This window comes from Aythya fuligula, chromosome 2 (assembly GCF_009819795.1).
Source record: "Aythya fuligula isolate bAytFul2 chromosome 2, bAytFul2.pri, whole genome shotgun sequence".
NCBI lineage: Eukaryota > Metazoa > Chordata > Aves > Anseriformes > Anatidae > Aythya > Aythya fuligula.
Genome location: NC_045560.1, coordinates 101,314,319 through 101,334,977, shown reverse-complemented (window position 1 = coordinate 101,334,977; position 20,659 = coordinate 101,314,319).

Sequence of the window (20,659 nt, the reverse complement as noted above, 5' to 3'; positions counted from 1 at the left end):
GTTGATTAGAGAAGTTACAGACACTCCTGCCTGAAAACTCATTAAAGCTGGATATCCTGGTTTCTTAAAGAATTTAGTATTAGGTAACAAGTCTGTCCATACATTTATGTATGTGTATCTGATCCACCAACCAACCAATTTAAAGCAGAATTGGCACTATAGGTGTCAAAGATATTCAGTTACTTAGAGAAAAATACATTTATGAGTGAATTTCCTACATGTTTTAAACTCAGCCTTTACTAGATAACAAAGACAGTCTCTGAGAAATCAACTGTAGTGTGAACATATGTGAAACCTGGTTCAATTTCACTGTTTCTACTGACCATGGATTGATAAACAGCTTTTGAAGTACTTGGAGATATAGCCCTATGAATGCTTCAGCTTTAACTCTTCTTGGTAGCTGTCTTAGCTGATATTTAGCTCAATCTGAATCTAAAAAATTAAGTTTAAAATAAATGTCTTTTCTCACCCAAATTCATTTTCTGCATACATTTGTTCTGTTATGGTCCTTTCTCTAAATTGTTGTTATTCCTCTGTAGAATCAGAAAATCTGAAAAGACCATTAACCAAATTGGTTTGACTATATACAAAATCAGACAAAAATAAAATGTTGTTTCTGTAATGTCGAGTATTTTCTCATCATGAGAAAAATAATAACATCTCTGAGTTGGTTTGGGTTGGTGACAGGATGATCCATTATGTGTTTTGCATGATAGAGTGATGTCTGGTCAACTAGGTACTACTGTGTGCATGAAAATTTAGCTCAACCCTCTCTGTCATTTTTCAAACACTTTTCTCCATTAGGCAGCCATGACTAAATGTAATAGGTGTATAATCTAACACTTAGAGCAGCGGACTATGTGTGTACAGTACTCCCCAGTGCCTTGATCAGTACAATGCAAGACACATTTCAAACACAAAATTAAGCTTTAATGCCTTTACAAATAAGATTATTTCCATTTCACATATGAAAAAGCTGACCCCTTCAGCTTTACTGTATGTCTTCATACAGTAAAACCATCTTGTCTTTTACTTCATCATGAGCATATAGGTTTTATATATTTACATGTATATATATATATTTATTAAATGGCAGGGCCATTCACCCTTCCCTTCCCAGACCAGTTTCTTGATATAGCTGTCAACTGCTATCATAAAATTTCTCACATTAATATTATAAACATTTTTTTTCTTTCTATTTCAATAGGATGAAATCAAAACAGGCTGAATTAACAGCATCTTGCTCTCAAAAGGTAGGACTTAACAACTGTATTACAGAAATTTTGAAGGATACCAACTGGATTTTATTAACACTTACCACTTTTCAGGAAAAATAAAAATAAATAAAGAAATAACTGCCAGAGACAGAATGAAAAATAGCTAAGTTCTTTAAGTTGTTTTCAAATGCATATTGAAATGCTTGTTCTCACAACAACAACAACAACAAATAATTCATTTTTTTTCAGTGAAGATGAGAATTACCTTACACTATATATGTGAGCATGGTTGGCCATTTCTTTGAACCTCTGATGTCTGAAAATTTTCTTTAAGGAGAAAACACGGTGTCAAGATGTACAATTTAATGACCAGATCTGAGCTGTAGGAAAACCTCTGTTTTCAGGGAAAAGGATACACACTATCTTCTATCTCCTCTTTTTCTATTTTCCACAGGGAAAAACACAAAGGATGTGGGCAAGGAGAGAGCCAGGTCTCAGAGGTCTTCCATGCTGGATGAATTCAGCAGCCCTGCAGCCATGGCTGCCACAATTGTCTTCTGAAGCACCAGGTTACTTCAGGTCCATTCACAGCAAGGTGTGCTGACTCACTGCTCACAGACAGACTATTAGCCCTTAGTAAAAAGGGACACTAACAGAATCCAAATTGTTCCCTACACTGTTTACAAATGTATTAGGTGATGCTTTAATTCTTGTACTGGGTGTCAGACAGGGGAACTTAAGTTGTAGACAAGTTTAATTTTCTTAAAAATTATAATATCTAATAATACCTGTCACTCACAATGTTTGTCCTCAAGACTTTTCATTTATATTGAAGTATTTCAGACTCAAAAAGACAACTAATCATACTTAAATTAGTTCAGACAATTTTGAAAAGAGCTTCCTTCCATTTTAACACTTTAAAAGTCTATGTTTTTTCTTTGTTGGCTTAATATAAAATGAATATAGACCCATAGGGAGAAAAAATGGTATTTTTAGAAACATATATATATAAAATTTTATTAAATAAAAATGATTAAAATATTTTCTTATAATATTTAATAATTTCATATAAATAAATTTAAATTGAAATATTTTTTATAATTCCACACTTACATACCTGTGATAAACATCTAGACTTCATTGTACTGAAGTGTGATTATATTGTTTCTTTAACTTAAAAAAAAATACAGATTTTTGAGCATCTTGCATCATTTTTCCACAAAATCATAGAAAACATGAGAACAGTAAGGAATTTTAAATATTATGTTTTGACATAATATTTGACAAAATCACTTTCTTCTAGTATTATGTTCTTGTGAATTGACAACTGAAATACAATATTGCTATTGGGAACACTGATAGGTGAAGTTACCAACAACATAGTAGACTAACTATTGTAGCTTCAACCATGTCAGAATTTCTGCTATCACCATTACTTCTTGGCAAAGCATAGAAATCCCTTGCTTGCCAAAGTACTTTCAAGGTCAATGACAAAGCATTTACTGTGCATTCCAGAAGCTGTTTTTATTTTAACAAAATTTCAGAGTAAAAAATAGCCTAACTGTTAAACTTTTAAAATAATAATAATAATAATTAAAAAAATCAGACTGCCTCTCATGAGGTGGAAAAGTAGGAGACTAATAGCTTGGATAGCTTGGAGTAAAAATAACAAACTATATTAAAAACAGTAAAGATGTATAGAAAAAGTATTTGGTATTTATGTCTTTAACTGTCTTTTGTTCTATGGTATCTATTCTATTTAAAAGCTATATATTTTTGAAAAAGAAAGTGTTATTTCCAAAATCAAAATGATATATCAAAATAAAAGATCAAATTATAACAGCATAAGATATCAAGATTTATTTAGAATTTAATACAGTTCTTGGGACAAGACTTGAACAGCCTTTTGGAGGCATATGTTAATTTTTTGAAGCATATCTTGTTGTGTCTTAGTGCTGTAGTTAAATAGGCAGTGGAATGTGTTCCTCAGAAAGGGATTAATAACAATTTCTAACCTTAGAAACTGCTAACCAGTGCTACTGTACTTACAGAAAAATTAGACTTGTATCTTTGAGGAAGTGGTCAGACAACAGAGTATATATGTATATATGTAACTTGTATATACCTAAATGTTTAAATGCATTGCAATGAAAAGAAAAGATGTAGCAATGTAACTGATTTCTTAACTTTGTTTTTAGTAGATTAATGAATTGGAGAATGTTGGAATTTTAAGGGCTTGACTTATTTTTGAGAGACCATAACTAGCTTTTCTTCCTATCTCCACTGTATCTCTCTCTCTCCTCTGTCTTTTGAGAGACCATTTGACTGAAGGGCATGTATGCAATTGAAAAAGCCAGCCTTTCCATTAGTAATGATCAGGCATCAGTTGTAATAACTCCTCTCAGCTGCTTTTTGTTGAAACATGTTCTGATGTTGGACAGAGGACTGTAAGAAAAAGTAGTTAAGTATTCAGAGCTGTTGGTATGATGGGAGGTTTTGATTAATAGCCCAAATAAACTCAGTCTAGAGTGTTGAAAATGTGTACATAGTGTTGAAAATCCTTCTGTTTGTAAGAAAGAGTTCACGTGAAGAAGAATTGCATTTGTATAATGGACCTTAATCGTTAAAACTATGCTTTATGCCTTTCCTAACTGTGATGGGTTGACTTCAGCTGGTAACAGAAAGTTGAGGATCTGGGTAAAGTGACTATATAATAATCCTGTAATGGGATGGATTTTGTAGGTATGATGACACAATACAAATATTAACCAATTAATTTTTGAACAAGGAAAATGTTAATGTTCTTGAGGACTTGCCTTCTCCAGTGAATGCATAACAACTGTACTTAAGGCAGTCTGGTGGCATGAACAGTCCTGTAGGAAACACCCTTGAAATACATGGTATCTCTTTTGCCATAAGTTCTGGAGGAGGCAGATCTTTTAATGCTTTGCCCCTATGAAAGGTAACATACTTGTCTTTTCTCTGAATATTTTCAGTGTTAAGTGTTAGTTCAGTGTACTGTTCTCATTTCACATCACCTTTGTAAGCTGATAAAAGCTGAACATGCATTGAGTTTAAACAAGTAGAACAGGCAGGGATTAGAATGGGGTAATTTCACCCAGGAATGAGAATGGGGAGACTGCTGTTGTTACTATTTAACATAAGGTTAATGTTTTTGAATTCTGTAGGAAAGTTCTGCACAAAACTCTTCTGAGAAAGGAAAATGCAGTTTAATATCTGCATAGAAAACAATTAAACAAATAAGCTCAGTATCTGGCTTATTAAAGATGTTTCCCTTATAAGCAGTGGTTTTTGTTGTTGTTGTTGTTGTTTTTCTTTTTTCTTGTGTTTTTTTTCTTTTTTTTTTTTTTTTGTCATTATGGAGGGGTGGGGGTTGGGGACGTTGTTATTGGCAGTGGTGGGTATTTTTTCTGCACTGCTTTTTAATATTAAGGCAAGATTCAAATTTTATTTGGGGCTGTTGTGAAGGGTCAGTATGTTGCATGTCTGTATTTCACTTCTATATCAGTGTATGCGTATAATTTTTCAGACATTTCATCAGTCAGAGGTGTTGTCAGCATAGGAACAGGCAATATGCCCTCAGAGATCTTTTGAAATCTGTAACTAAACTTAATTGTTGCTTTCTCCTTTCTCCTTTGTCTTGGCCAATCTACTGCACCTCTTCATGTGCAGGTTACAACTTTAGGTTCTCTGGTTGGATTCACTCACCGTCACCAGACAGGGCCCTCAGTAGTCAAGTTGATTTTCCTTGACTGAGCACAGAAGTTGGGAGATTCCAGGCACTTAACTAGGATGCAATACATACCAAAATATGTAATTCTGGCTGTCCTCAGGTTATATTTTGATTAGGTTGAAAACAAGAAACAAGGCAAGTAATTGCCTTCTAAAAACCAGACTGGGAGAGGTTTAGAGATGTCAGATAAATAGATGAGTTTACCTTTCTTAAACAAAACAGCAACATTTTTTTAGAGACCATTCCCAAGCCCGCCCTTTCTCTAAATAAATGGCACAATGCTTAATCCATTTTTCTACCATACTAGCCTACTTGCTTGGTAGAATAAATACATGTAGATTTCATAAAATGAAAGAATTATGGAATGATTTGGGTTGGAAGGGACCTTAAAGATCACCTAGTTCCAGTCCCCCTGCCATGCATGGGCAGGGAAACCTTCCACTAGACCATGTTGTTCAAATCTGTAGGTCTTCCTACCAGATAAGAAAAAGGGTTTAATTGTACCTTTTATCACAAGAGTGCCTAAATCCTGAGATTATAAAACAATACAAGATCCTTATTTTTAACTTTATAACTTATGTATATATAACTTATATATATAACTTATAACTTTACCAGATGAATCTATATCTGCTATATTTTGTATAAATGCCATTGGAAAGTCTGAGAGAAAGACAGTCCATCACAAATTTTAAAGAATTATGAGAAAAGAAGGGCTTGCTGTTTCTTTTCCCCATTGATATTTATCTCATTAAAAGTTATTTGGATAAAATGGTCTGAACTGTATAGAAGGAATAGACTTCGTTACAACATCATACAGTCAATGAACAGATTTCAAATACGGAAAATGAAAAGCCCATTCTAATAAGAAAAAAAAAAAAAAAAAAGTCCAGATGTATTTTTCTTGGTCCTACAGTGTTTGAGGAATAAATTAGTCAAACCAGCAAGCTGCCATACAATGGCAATTCCATTCCTTTGGTTGGAATTTCCTGAACTAGTTTATTGTACCTCAAAACAGATTCCACCTACACACTTTTTGATTGCATTTGACCTCTGAACTGAAAAATCACTCTTTAGTTTTCCCATTAACATCTATTCAAGGTTCTTTTCGTCATTGTCATTGAAAGTGATTTTTTTTTTGTCATTGTCATTGAAAGTAATTGTAATGGAGAATACATAGACAGAATTGTAGCTGATATACATCAGGTGGTACTGAAGTCATATTGGTGAAAATGACCTCCAACCCTCTTACCCCTCCCCCCCCCCCCAAAAAAAAGGGGGGGGGGCTTAATAAGAAAAAAGATAAGAAAAAGGATTTTTTAAAACTCTTCCATAGGAAATAAATAAATAATACAAGAAAAAGGTGGTGGTTGTTGTTGTTTTTAAGTAATAATCCGACTATGTTGGTCTGCCTGCCAGCCACATTTGCTGTCTCAAAACCAGTAACTGCTCTTTTCCCATGGGCAAACATTAAAACCTTTTCTTCTAGCTTGCATATGCTGTCTTCCTCCATTTACTTACTTATAGTTTTTCTGGGCTTGTAGTCTTCCAGTGTGCTTGACATGACTTAGGGCTAAGTGGCACTAACAGGGAGCTTTACAGGTCTAGTTCCATTCTTTTATATTTAAGACACTGAAAGATCCTGCATGCCTTCAAATGACTGAAGTGATATACTTCATCATTTATGCAGCTTGCTTTGGTATGTAACAGAGTGTGTGCATTCTCAAAGAGACTAGTGCAGTTGTATCATCTACATAAGAAATGTGGAAGAAAAAAAATAAATAAAATAAAAAAAAGGAAGCAAATAAGAAAAAGAATCAACAATACAGCTTTTCTGATTAAGAAAATAAATAGTCTTAATTTGTATCATAAATACTTATTTTTGCAATACTTGGCAGTCTGTTATGAATTTAAACTGTGCCAGATAAGAATCATTGTGGATCCTTCTCCAAGTTGATGAATTAACTAAATGAATTAACATATATACTGGTATTTCATATATTATTCACTTTTTATCATCCCAACCACTGAGAGAATAAAATACCAGTTTGGTTTATATCTGAAATACTACAAGGAATGTGTTCTTGGGTCTGGAAAACCTGAGTTTAACCATTTTTATTGTTTATTAAGGTTCACTGAATTTAAATATTAGGATCTCATTAGTGGAGCAATCTTGCTTACTATGAAGAGCATATCACAGTCCATTTGGGTAAAACATGAAAAATGAGAGGTTTGTTTCAGTTGTTACTTAAAACACTCAGTGATTCAGCAGGAATCAATGGAACTGATCAAGAAAAAAAAAAAAAAAAAAAGAGGTGAAATTTAAAGAGATTACTTCTATTCAAAATTTTGTGATTTTTTGTAGGGACAGTTATTTGTTATAACTTTTGGCAATTATGTGGCAGGGTTGCCAGAAGTGTAATAATTATTTTCAAGACATTCTTTCCACTGAAATGTAATTTCTACCATTAAAATAAAACATCATAAAATGTACTTATTTTTATCAACAATTTTAATTACTTTTTTTTTGCTTTACTATTTTTATTAACAAGTAAGACTGAATCCAACATATACATGAGTATTGCATCTAAATGCAATCTAAAATCAGATATAAATTATGAACAGATAAGACCGTTGACATCTACCAAATTTGCATTTCAAAAATTCTTAAGCCTTTCCTTTTAATTATAACTTTCTAATGTGATGCTGTCTGTTCACACTGACAAATGAAAATTTCAAGCCTTGAACATGAAAGTTCATTCCTACTCTTCTGATTCATGATCCTCAGTCTGTGCAAGGCTTTTACAGTCAAGCCAGGTAACGTAAAAAATGCTAAAGAAGTCATATTAAGAAATCTTCTGTTTTGTCATTGATGTTACCTTAGACAGCCTTCTTCTATGTTTAAACTGACTGATAACACATTTAAATTAGCATTTAAAGTCACTTCTTTCATACTAGTATATGCTAAAAAGCTATCAAAGTAATGCCAGTTGAATTATGCAGTAGGATAACTAACGTTCATACTTGGTTCTCCTTGAGATTAAGCAGAGGTTAAGGCAAATGCAATCTAGAATGCATTTAGAAGAGAGTGAACAGGAGCTTTAACAGACTTGTCCTTTTCCCAGATCCTGACCTTTGGGATTTCCTGTGGCTCAAAAGAAATTTCTCTGATCTCATGCATGCACTAAAAGCCTGTTGACTTTCTTTGCCTATAAATTTTTGGAAGAATATTTTGCTCTGTCATTCCAGAGGGGAAAAAAAAAAAAAGTTTTTGAAATGCTCTTTGATGGAAAATATGACTGAGGAAATCTTAGGCAGAAAAAAACAAAAACAAAAAAAAAAAAAACAAAAACAAAAACAAAAACAAAAACACACAACTACTACAACAACAACAACAAAAAAAAAACACAAAGTGGAAAAAATACAAAAAAAAATAAATAATCCTTTCCAATTGATTTTCTACCAATATCTAATGCATAATACTGAGTTCCAATTCAAAGGTTGACTCACAAATATAAACATAAAACTATGCTCTATACTGAACCTGTGTTATTCATGTTACAAGGTAAGATGTTTGAAAATTAACACAGTGTATGATTTTTTGTATGATCCTAGCTCTATCTTTGTATTTAATTCAAGATCGGTGATTTCCTATCAAAAATTGTAGTATGGCAAGTAATTAAAGGCTGCACTACCAAGCACCTACAAAAAGATTTGGCTGGAGGAATGTGCAATCAGTCTGAATTCTGACATTTCCAAAGCCACCTTTCAATTCTCTTCTTTCTCCTGCTTTTGCAATAAGGTAGTACTTCCAGGGAGTTTGATGTGGCTGCTTGTCCCATTGCTTAGCTCTTAGGTTTAAGAAAGTGCCAGTGTGTCTTTGGCACACAGCCAATATTTTTTTCCTGGAGGATTATGAGTTAAATGAAGACAATTTTCATGTCAAATATGAATATGATTCTGTGACCAGAGAAAACACAGTCATGTTCTCACCAATTTCTGGCCTTTGGGCTCCAAAGACTGTGGCAGGTGACAGAAAACTGGAAGTTTTGCAAAAATTATTCAAAAAATTCTTCATCAGACATCTTGAGTATATAAGATGTTATAAGCTATTATAACAGTATTTAGGAAAGTATTTTCTTAATTCAGATCTTGGTACAAGAAAAAATGTGTCATTCTTGCCGAGGCGATCGGCTCTGGGGCAGACACGTTCTGCAGCAGAGCGGGGGATCGGACAGGCAGGGCTGATTTTTCTGGCACCAAGCCCACTCGAGGGAGCCGCCAGGACCCGGCAGCCCTCATGAGGGAGGTGAACGAGGTGAGAACAAGGCGTAGGCGAAGCCAGCAGCGCCCCCTCACCGGCCATTCAAAAACTGCCCCAAGGGAGCGTGGCGACCAGGATGGGCAAACAGGGCGTGGCACCTCAGAGGGCAGTTAGTGCAGGCAGGGCGAGCAAGAAGGGCAGAGCGTTCACCCCCGCCCATACGAATGCCTCCTCTAACGGCGGTCTACCGCTAGCTCAGCTGCAATGCTGTACACCAGGCACATTGTGCTCTCCAGGAAGTCTGTACACACCCAGACCGACTGCCCGCTCAAAACTGCGTCAGTTCAGGTCTCCGGGTGCAGGGAGTGCCTGAGCCTGTTGCTACCACCTGCGGGGGGCAGAGAGACTGTGTGCATGAGGTGCGAGCAGGTGGACAACCTGGTCTGCCTCGTGGCATAACTCAAGGAGGAGGCGGAGAGCTTGAGGGATATCAGGGAGTGTGAGCAGGAGATAGACTTGTGGAGCAACTCCCTGTCAGGCCTGAAGGAGAGGTACCGGGGTGAGACACCCCAAATGGGGGTGGACCCCCTGCCCTGTTGCTGTTGGGCAGAGGGAGGGGACCTAGGAGTTGAGGAGGAATGGAAACAGGTCCCTGCTCAACATCACAGGCAATGCCCCCTCCCTACCAGCCCCACCTTCCCAGGTGCCCTTATGCAACAGGTTTGAGGCCCTGGAGCTTGAGACACTGGTAGCTGAGGAAGATGTAGAAAGTCTACCCAGGAGGATGCCTAGGGCAAGGAAGTCAACTCCACGCCTCAGGACTGCCTCCACCAGGACAGAAAGAAGGGTGATTGTTGTAGGCGACTCCCTTCTCAGGGGAACAGAGGGCCCTGTTTGTCGGCCTGACCCTACCCATAGGGAAGTCTGCTGCCTCCCTGGGGCCAGGGTCAGGGACATTGCCAGAAAGCTTCCCAACCTGGTTCACCCCTCTGACTATTATCCTCTTTTGATAGTCCAGACTGGCAGTGATAATATTGAAGAGAGAAGCCTGAAGGCTATCAAATGGGACTTTAGGGGACTGGGACGGTTAGTGGATGGAGCAGGAGTACAGGTGGTGTTTTTGTCCACCCCTACAGTGGCAGGGAGGGGTACAGAGAGGACACGGAAAGCCCACCTGATAAACACGTGGCTGGTGCCAACACAGAAATTTTGTTTTTTTGGACCACGGGGCGCTTTACTCAGCACCAGGTGTGATGGCTGCAGATGGGTCCCTATCTCTAAGGGGAAAATGGATCCTAGGCCAGGAGCTGTCGGGGCTCATTGAGAGGGCTTTAAACTAGGTAAGAAGTGTGACGGGGCTGAAACAAGGCTTGTTAGAGATGTGCCATGGGGAACAATGGCAAGGCCAGAAGAGAAGGCAATGGTTCAACTGAAGTGCATCTACAGTAATGCACGTAGCATGAGTTACAAACAGGAGGAGCTGGAAGCCATCGTGCAGCAGGCAGGCTACGACTTGCCATCATGGAAATGTGGTGGGACCGCTCTCACGACTAGAGTGCTGTAATGTCTGGCTGTAGGCTCTTCAGAAGGAACAGGCAGCATGGAAGGGATGGCGGTGTGGTTCTCTATATCAGAGAGAGTTTTGATGTTGTGGAACTTGAGGCTGGGAATGATAAGGTTGAGTCCCTATGGGCTAGGATCAGTGGGAAGGCCAGCAAGGGAAGCATCCTGGTGGGGGTCTGTTATAGACATCCGAACCAGGATGAGGAGACTGATGAGGAGTTCTACAGGCAGCTGGCAGAAGTTGTGAAATCCTCAGCACTTGTTCTCATGGGGGACTTCAACTTCCCAGTTATATCCTGGAAGCACAACACAGCCCAGAGAATGGAGAGCATGGAAGATAGCTTCCTGACGCAGATGGTTAGTGAACCTACCAGGGGAGGTGCCCCGCTAGACGTTCTCTTTACAAACAGAGAAGGGCTGGTGGGAGATGTGGTGGTTGGAAACTGTCTTGGGCAGAGTGACCATGAAATGGTAGAGTTCTCCAGTCTTGGCAAAGTCAGGAATGGGACCAGTAAAACCGTAGTCTTGGACTTCCGGAGGGCTGACTTTGAACTGATCAGGACACTGGCTGGTAGAGTTCCTTCTGAGGCAGTTCTGAAGGGCAGAGGAATCCAGGAAGGCTGGGCATTCTTCAAGAGGGAAATCTTAATGGCGCAAGAGTGGTCTGTCCCCACATGCCCAAAGATGAGTCGGCGGGGAAGAAGACCAGCCTGGCTGAACAGAGAATTTTGGCTTGAGCTTAGGAGAAAAAAGAGGTTTTACAATTATTGGACAGCTACTGCTGTCAAAGACAACAACAAATGTTTTTACAAATACATCAACACAAAATGGAGGACTAAGGAGAATCTCCATCCTTTACTGGATGCGGGGGGAAACTTCATGACAGCAGATGAGGAAAAGGCGGAGGTGCTTAATGCCTTCTTCGCCTCAGTCTTTAGCGGCAATACCGGTTGCTCTCTGGATACTCAGTACCCTGAACTGGTGGAAGGGGATGGGGAGCAGAATGTGGTCCTCACTACCCATGAGGAATTCGCTGGCGACCAGCTACAGCACTTGGATGTACACAAGTCAATGGGGCCAGATGGGTTCCACCTGAGGATACTGAGAGAACTGGCAGAGGAGCTGGCCAAACCACTTTCCATCACTTATCAACAGTCCTGGCTATCGGGGGAGGTCCCAGTTGACTGGCGGCTAGCAAATGTGATGCCCATCTACAAGAAGGGCTGGAGGGCAGACCCGGGAAGCTATAGGCCTGTCAGTTTGACCTAAGTGCCAGGAAAACTCATGGAGCAGATTATCCTGAGTGTCATCACGCAGCACTTACAGGGCAACCAGGTGATCAGGCCAAGTCAGCATGGGTTTATGAAAGGCAGGTCCTGCTTGATGAACCTGATCTCCTTCTATGACAAAGTGACACGCTGGGTGGATGAGGGAAAGGCTGTGGATGTGGTCTACCTTGACTTCAGTAAGGCTTTTGACACCGTTTCCCACAGCATTCTCCTCAAGAAACTGTCTGCTCATGGCTTGGACTGGCGTATGCTTTGTTGGGTTAAAAACTGTCTGGATAGCCAGGCCCAAAGAGTCGTGGTGAATGGAGTCAAATCCAGTTGGAGGCTGGTCACTAGTGGCGTTCCCCAGGGCTCGGTAGTGGGGCCAGTCCTCTTTAATGTCTTTATCGATGATCTGGATGAGGGGATCGAGTGCAACCTCAGTAAGTTCACAGATGACACCAAGTTAGGTGCATGTGTCGATCTGCCCGAGGGCAGGAGGGCTCTGCAGGAGGATCTGGATAGGCTGCACCGATGGGCTGAGGCCAGCTGTATGAAGTTTAACAAGGCCAAGTGCCGGGTCCTGCACCTGGGGCACAATAACCTCAAGCAGAGCTACAGGCTGGGAGATGAGTGGTTGGAAAGCTGCCTGGCAGAGAAGGACCTGGGAGTATTGGTTGATAGTTGTCTGAATATTAGCCAGCAGTGTGTTCAGTTGGCCAAGAAGGCCAACGGCATCCTGGCTTGTGTAAGAAGCAGTGTGGCCAGCAGGTCTAGGGAAATGATTGTCCCCCTGTACTCAGCTCTGGTGAGGCTGCACCTCAAGTACTGTGTTCAGTTTTGGGCCCCTCGCTACAAGAAGGACATGGAGGTGCTCGAGTGAGTCCAGAGAAGGGTGACAAAGCTGGTGAGGGGCCTGGAGAACAAGTCTTTCGAGGAGTGGCTGAGGGAACTGGGACTGTTCAGCCTGGAGAAGAGGAGGCTCAGGGGCAACCTTATTTCTCTCTATCGGTACATTAAAGGAGGCTGTAGCGAGGTGGGGGTTGGTCTGTTCTCCCACGTGCCTGGTGACAGGACGAGGGGGAATGGGCTAAAGTTGTACCAGGGGAGTTTTAGGTTGGATATTAGGAAGAACGTCTTTACCAAAAGGGTTGTTAGGCATTGGAATGGGCTGCCCAGGGAAGTGGTGGAGTCACCATCCCTGGAGGTCTTTAAAAGACCTTTAGATGTTGAACTTAGCAATATGGTTTAGTGGAGGACTTGTTAGTGTTAGGTCAGAGATTGGACTCGATGATCTTGAGGTCTCTTTCAACCTAGACAATTCTGTGATTCTGTGATTCACCATTAATAATAAAATAATAATTAGTGATTATTTTTATTATAAATAATTAAAGTATTATTATTAATAATAAAAATAATAGTAATCAATTGAACAAACAACCAAACAACCAAACAAATAAAGCATTGGAAAGCTGGGCAAAATAATAATAATAATAATAATAATAATAATAATAATAATAATAATAATAATAATAATAATAATAATAATAATAATAAAATATATATATATATATTATATATATAATATTTCTCCATTACCAATACTTTAAAAGAAGTCCTGTTTGGTTTGTTTTTCTAAAATCATTTTTGCAAAATAGATTTCTCTTTTATGCAAAAGTACAGGAAGAAATCTCCCATAACCTAAAGAGAGATTTTATGAGGTAAAAGTCTTTACTTGCTTCCTACTCAGAGGATGGAGCTGAGGGTCTGCACATTTTTTGGCATGCAATGGAATTACCACTTTACAACTTATCTGTTTGACCCACTCAAGCAACAAATGCATGTACACACCATACACACACCAAGAAGAGCAAAATAGGTCTCCAGCTGTACAGATTTAATTGCAGGAGACAGAGTGGTGCACCACAGGGCTTTACCACCACTGTGGAACAGAGAAATATTTTCCCCATTGCTGTGTGACTGAGCTCTAGGAAGACACAACTATTAGAAAGACACTAAATATATATAAGTATATACCTATATTTAAATGCAGAAGTTTTTTTTTTTTGTTCTGTTTTGTTTTGTTTTTAATATTCATCATTAACAGAGTGATCATAAAAGCTTTACTTAATTGCTGAATTTCAGGAAAAGTTGAAGAAATAGTAAAAGCAATTTAATAAATAGAAGAATACTGGCTGATACAACAAACAAAATATCTATACATCATACAAGACTAGAGAAAAATTAATAAAATTTTGGTTCATATATTGGACCTACATATTCAGACCCTGAATGCGAAGAAACCCTTTTCCCTGACATCAGTGTATGAATACTTCGAAACAAAGTCATCATTTTGGTTGCTCTTTGGCTCATCACTTCACTTTTCTGAATACCCAACTAGTGTCACATGTCAATGACCTTAAATAATCTTTAGTAGTGCTCAGAGAGTATCCTCTGTCATTTTTATTTTTTTTTTAGATACCTGATCACAGAATCACGAACTCATCTAGGTTGGATGAGACCTCCAAGATCACCTAGTCCAACTTCTGACCTAACACTAACAAGTCCTCCACTAAACCATCCACTAAACCATATCACTAAGCTCTAAATCTCATCTTTTAAAGACCTCCAGGGATGGTGACTCCACCACTTCCGTGGGTAGCCTATTCCAGTGCCTAACTTTCAGTAAAGAAGTTCTTCCTAATCTAATCCACAGTCGCTATTGAACATTTGCTAGACTTAATCTGCTTTAGAAAGGTCTAGAAAGAAAAAATGCCAGCAGTTAAAACATACACTCCTCAAAGAATAGGAACAAATGTCTCTCCAGCAAGATTTTGAAAACCAGAATCTCCAGAAAGGTTTTCCATTAACTTCTAACAGAACCATGCATCTTTTTAATGATGCATTAGAAAGTTTTATATTTTTAAGTATTTCAGCTGTCATTCATATGTGATATAATTATGTGTGTTTTCTTTATTGAAACTTATTTTCATTGTTTTTGTTGATTACCAGTAGGAATGCTGAAGAACAGACTGTGTAGTTCTCACTTCTGCAGTTACCTGTGGAGTCACGAAGCTTTGGAGTGCTGTTATGTCTTCATCTCTGACTACTACTTCATACCTCTACTAGCATACAGGAAACAAGAAACCACAACCCTGTGTTTCCTTCAAACAGAGTATGACTGAGAAGGAGACTTTTTTCCATTATTGGGGATTGTTTGGCAGTATAAGGATTCTGTTAGGATAAAGGGAGTGTCAGATCTGCATTCAGTATTTAGCTACTGTGGACCTAAGCAAGAAGCTTTCACTCTGCATAGGAGGGAGAAACTAGTTTTAGGTGTCTGTCCTGTTTGCTTACGGGAAAGGATTTTCTTGTATGCATATGGATCTGTAAAAACTCTTCTATGACTCATAGTTAATAATGGACAAACTAGTACTGAGTAGTAGTGACTAATTTATTTTCAAAACTGAAAAAAATAATAATATTTTAACTAAGTTAAAATATTTATCATGTTCTGTTTTTTTCTCAGAAATCTTTTTAATTGGAAGTGGTATTAATTATATATTACAGATATATATTACAATGAAAGCTGATCTGTATTTGTTACACATTTCATTTGTGTAGCCAGTAAAAAATGAAAGCCTAACCTACTATATACCTTCCTTATAAAATGAATACGAAAGGAAATAATTTATAGAGGATACACTTAATGAGTTTAAACATTGTTCTCCAAAGCAGTCACCAGAATATTTCTGGGAGCCAAATGACCTTACTTTTCCAGGGCTCTGTTAAAGTCAAGAAGATAAATAAGCAACTGGTTTAAGTGTAGTGAGAGAGGATATTATATTTGTTTCTTGATTTCTGCTTGGGTAAATCTGTGTCTTTCCTTAGTAATCTGGATGTGACTGGTTTGAAATTAAATCAGTAAAACTATGAAGAGTTAATTGGGATCTCTTAAACATAATCAGGGATACTGTGTCACCCACACTGCTCTACTGATCACTGGGCTCTGAAAACATCACTGATGGTCTCAGATCATGAAGAATGTAATTCAAAAGCTCTGTTTTAAGATTTTCTTCCTTTTAATTTTAACAGATGCTGGTTGTCATTTCAAACAGGCATGGCATTGATAGAAGATGAATGTAATATGTTATCTGTAGCAAACTTATACATTTATTAAAAAATTAACAGGTATAAAATAATATACATGTACTTTTAATAAAAGCTTTCTACATAAATTTCCCTTCTAGAAAATGAATCATTCAACATTTTTTTGGTCTTAGAGCACAGATTGCAAATTCAGACGAGAAAGAAAAATCTAAATTTTTCATAAGTATAAAACTTTCTGGAAATCATGTAACAGTTGTAATTATCTCATCTTTGAAAAGAATAATCATGCTTGATCCTGATTAATATAGTCATTCATATTTAAAAGATAAAACCTGGATTATCTGTGGTGAAAAAAAAAGTCAGGCAGAAAGAGCAAATAGTAACATCACCTCCTAATAACAGATGATAGGCAAGTAATAGCATATCTGACAGTCATAAATGATCAACGCAGAAATTTCTATCAAATCATTGTATTTGTCTGAAAATACATTCACTGCTCCAAACTGATAGGTTCATGGAAAGCAGTCCTTTCAAATTACTGTCTTTGGAACAAAAGAATGAATTAGGTGCCCAGATCTGTATAACTAAATTGAAGCTATAAAAAAATGCAGTCAAGTAAGTCAGAGGCTGATGGATTCCTGGATGATTTTTAAACATTCATAAAATGTTTAGCTGTATTTTATAGACATACACAAGAGTTTTATTGCACTGTTAGGGCACAAAAACAGATAACAGTACTATTAAAAGTTACATCTTGGATCTTACATTTATTTGGGCATGGACACATGCTTATATGTACGTTTAGAAGCAAATGAATGAATGTTAGAAAAGACTTTCTCATTTGGCCTAAAATGTTACACATGGTTTTAATGAGATAAGAGAGTAATTTTTCAGAGAAATATTTCTGAAAAGTTCCTGTATTCTTTTTTTTTTTTTTTTTTTTTTTTCAAACAATGTCTATCAATTTTTGATTTTCTCAAGCTGCAGTTTCAATCAATCTATGCAGGCAAACAAAATTTCATTAACTACGAAAACAGTATTAAATTTGAAAGATTAGAAACAGTATTAATTTGAAAGATTAAAAATGGGCAATTAGCTACATACATAATACTTGTATCATATCTGAAGATTTACAGAAAGCCTGTAATCTTAATATGGAAATTTTGGGCAAGGTATTCAGGTAAGGCTAAGCTGTGAAATCATACATGTACATGTCTGGGGATAAGTAGGGGAATATTTATGTTTCACATTGTACATCCATTGAAGAGGTATCTATCATCTGCTGTACCTGTTTTTCCAAAACTTTATCAGATTGATCCTCTGTTTCTCACTGGATTTGAAGACACAGTCAGGTTAAGGCTTATAAAAGCACGGACCAATTCTCAGACCCTACAGAAATGGTTAGACTTTCCCAGCAGCTGTAATGTTTGTAACCTTGTTGAGTCCTAGTCTAGATGATCCCTGTGAAAGTTACAGATACTGACAGCAACTAGAGAACATCTCTGCAAACCTGAGATCTATTTGCTAGCATCAGTCAAGATACATTCATACAACACTGGAATACGTGTCACTTTGGTTTATGGTGTTTCCAGAATGTTCTTAGCAGAACAAAGCTTTATAAAGTGGGGGTTTTGTACACTCTCCTGAAAGAGATTCTTAATTCAATCCTCTGAAGTTTCAGTACATCTCCTGGTAAAGTAAGCAATGTGAAGTATTATGCTGGGATAGTGGGTTTGTGACAGCTACCTCCTCCGCTAATATTAGTAATACTATATTCTGAAATGTTTGGTACCCATGAGGACCACTGTTTGCAATACTGAAGGCACACATTTCAGGGAGCACAAAGAAAAGTTACACATCTTGATGCCTGTCTCAGTCTGCATGGACTGCTGGCAGTGTGAGGGGTTAGGGTACTGTCAGTGCAGCTGGATCTTAGGTGAGTTTCAGATCTTTACTCTGAAACCAGATAGGCCAGTCAAATATCCTAATTTCCCTGTGGGAGGGGAGTGAATTATAGAAGTAGAATATGTTTAGAATGAGTTTGGAATTATTATTTTTTTCTTCTGTAATACTCTTCATTAACAGCGACAATTCTGACAATTTATAGACTTGAAAAGTATATCAAATATGAAGAAAAGTGGTAAGCAGGTGAATTATCTTTTTCATACAAGACTTCCCATTGTAGAAAACTTTAAAGAATCAGAATTCAAGTTTCTCTTCAATAAAAAAATGTACTTTACAAAGCTTCAACTTTTCAGTTTTTAAACATAAATATAATGGAAAATAATACTTTGTTCACAAAATGGAGTTTCATACCCTAGAAGTTTTCCTGATGCAGTTTTGCTGCATCTTCCTGCTGAAGATGGTTGTAGTATCATATGTAAAATGTGAAATGTACTATTTTTAAATAGAACACTTATGTGGTATTTGCTGTGTTTCATAGAAGTTGGCAGAAGCCAGTCAGAAAAATATTCTTTTTATGACTTTTTTTTTTTTTTTTTTTTTGGCTTTATGGGCTCTCTAAGATTTAGTTGCTTTAATTTAAAACCTTATTTCCCCTGTAAGCAGAAACAAAGAATCTTACTCTTGGATATTGCAGTTCATAGACAAATACAGCAGTCTAAGCCTTTAATAAATTCATTAATAAAGCCAGAATACATATATATTTAACATCCCTGCTACAGGTGTTGTGGTTTAACCTGGCCAGCAGCTAAACACCACACAGCCGTTCACTCGCCTTCCCCCCACCCTCTCTGGGATGGGGGAGAGAAAAGGGGAAAGTGAAGCCTGTGAGTTAAGATAAAGACAGATTATTAAGACTCGATAATAAAATAATAATAATAATAATAATAATAATAATAATAATAATAATAATAATAATAATAATAGTAATAATAATAACAACAACAATAATGATAATAATAATAATATGTATGAAACAAGTGATTCACAATGCAATTGCTCACTGATGACTGATGCCCAGCCTATCCCCGAGCAGCTGGCCCCCCTCCCACCCCAGCTAGCCACCTCTATATATTGTTTAACATGACATCAGATGGTATGGAATACCCCTTTGTCCAGTTTGGGTCAGCTGTCCTGGGTCTGTCCCCTCCCAGCTCTTGCTGCACCCCTAGCCTGCCTACTGGCAGGACAGAGTGAGAAGCTGAAAAGTCCTTGGCTTGGTGTAAACACTGCTCTGCTCTAAAATTAATGTTATCAGCACTCTTCCCACCCTAATCCAAAACATAGCACCCTACCAGCTACTGGGAGGAAAATTGGACTCTGTTAGGAGGAAAATTGGACTCTGTCCTAACTGAAACCAGGACAACAGGGCATTGATCTCCGAAAAAAAAGGCTGGGACCGACATCTGGGGAAAGTAATACAACAGGCTGGTACAGTTACATCAGAGATAACGTGTCTGTCAGGACAAAGTTTGTCAGCATAGTTATTGGGACCCCAGCCATACCTATCTGATTTCTTCTGTGGGAACAAAACTGAAAGAATGAATTTTGCTTTGTGGCAAAAGACAGAGTCTCAGAGGAGCAAAGATCTGACTCTCACTGGCTCTCTGATAGAAGACAACATTCCCTTTTCTGATCTCCAGAAAAAGACGAAATATCAGTTGTCAAGCACAAATACAAACTGGGTGGAGAATGGATTGAAAGCAGCTCTGAGGTTGAAGAAAAGCTCAACATGAGCAATCAGTGTGTGCTTAGAGCCCAGAAAGCAAGCTGTATCCTGGTCTGCATCAAGAGAAGTGTGGCCATCCGGTCAAGGTCTCCTTTGCTTTTGTGAGATCTCACCTGGAGTACTGTGTTCAGCTCTGGGAACCCCAGCACAAGAAGAACATGGAAGTATTCCATGTTCTAGAACAAGTTCAGAGGAGGGCCACAAGGATGATCAAGGGGCTGGAAGGGGGTGGCCTCTACTACGAAGACAGGCCAAAGAATTTGGGGTTGTTCAGCCTGGTGAAGAGAAGGGTCTGGGGAGACCTTATAGCAGCCTTCCAATATCTACAGGAAAGCTGGGTAGGGACTCTTTGTCAGGGAGTGTAGGGATAGGACAAGGGGGAATGGCTTTAAACTAAAAGGATTTACACTAGATATAAGGAAGAAAGTCTTTACTCTGAGGGTGGTGAGGCACTGGAACAGGTTGCCCAGAGAAGCTGTGGATACCAATACATGGAAGTGTTCAAGGTCAGGTCAGGTTGGACAGGGCTTTGAGCAACCTGGTATAGTATAGGGGGTGTTTTTTTCAATTTACCTTTCTGACACAGGTCAGAAAAAACAAGTTGAGATATTAGCCTACCTGTCTACCTTATGTTTGGGAGATGAAAGTACATACACTATGGATCTGGGTAGTAAGCCAGTAATAAATATGCATGCAGTGTTATGCAGGAACTAATGGTTTTGCTTTTTACAATGCTCACGGAAAACAATAGTTTTTTAATATTGTCTATCTGGGTGATTTATGTTTCTTTCT